We start from the raw sequence: 1,360 nt of genomic DNA, 5'->3' as shown, positions 1-1,360 counted from the left end.
TGATGCACAGGCATAGGAGCGACCGTTGGATTCAAATACAATCTAATCTGAAGGCTTGGAATTTAAGCACTGTGGTGTTTGGCAGAGACTTCAGATTTTCATGCTCTATGAATGAGCGACCGTAGGATGATGAGTTGGATCCAATCTGACGGCTGAGAATGGAGGCGGTTTTGGTTATAGAAAATGGGTTTGGGTGAGGGTTTTGGGCCTTGGGTATGCCAAGCCCATATCTTCTTTAAGAACAATTCTTCCACTTCAAGCCCACTTCTAGCCTTTTGGTATTGTGCACAACATTCTTCGCGGCTTCCTTGCGTGATTCCTATCGGCTTCCACCACTTTTCTGCTCTTTTCTGCTCCGCTATTCATCCAAACTTTATTTATTACCTAAAAATGTAAAATTAGTTAATAAAAATATTTATTCTTGAAAACAAAGAAAATACAGAATATGGGATAAAATGTAGAATTAATGCACAGAAGATGAGTTAAATGCCAAGAAAAATATATAGAAATATGCACTTTTTAGGACTCATCATAGCACTCCCAATACTCATGGAGAGTTTCTCTCGATAATTGTACAATACCAAGAGAATCACCTCTGCTCTTGATGCTGGAAAATACTTCTCAGGGAACAACTTCTTCATTCCATTCCATGTAGTTATGCTTCCAGAGGGTAAGAAAAAGAACCACTCTCCTGCAGTATCTATAAGAGAGAAAGGAAACGTTGTCATCATAGTCGTATCAGCGTCTGCAGTTGCTTGCTTCATACTCGTCACAACATGATGGAATTGTTGCAAGTGACGATTAAGACCTTCTCCGGCTAAACCTCTGGATTTGGGAATCAAGTTAATCAATTGCGGCTTCAACTCAATGGTTTCATTCAGCTGAATACATAAAGGCTGCTGGTCAAGATTTGGAGAAGTGAGATCCTTTAGTGTTCTTGGAGAAGGTGGTCGACCTCCCATTGTGTTGTCTTCTTCTTTGTCTGAATCCAAGAATTCACTGGGTGAAAACCTATGAGGAAGTGGGGTGTTCACTGCTCGGATCAAATCTTTAAGTAAAGTGCCCGAACGAAGACGTATACCTATTGGACTTGGCCTGCCCTCTCCACACATTCACCAAAGAAATGGTAACTGAAATAAGATTTCTAAAAGAGTGATTTAGTAAACAGAAATTCTAACTAAAAGCAAAAATAAAAACTATGAATAAAAATAACAACTAAACTTTCCACTGCCTCCCCGACAGCGGCCCCAATTTTGACGAGGTTTCAACTCGCAAATAATATTTCTTTACTTCTCTTTACACTAGAAAGTAGTATAATAAAAGCAGGATCGTCCCAAGGGAGGTACGGAGCAAAGGTTGT

Source organism: Papaver somniferum, chromosome 9, assembly GCF_003573695.1.
Source record: "Papaver somniferum cultivar HN1 chromosome 9, ASM357369v1, whole genome shotgun sequence".
NCBI classification, from domain to species: Eukaryota; Viridiplantae; Streptophyta; class Magnoliopsida; order Ranunculales; family Papaveraceae; genus Papaver; species Papaver somniferum.
Note: the sequence above shows the minus strand (reverse complement) of the source record.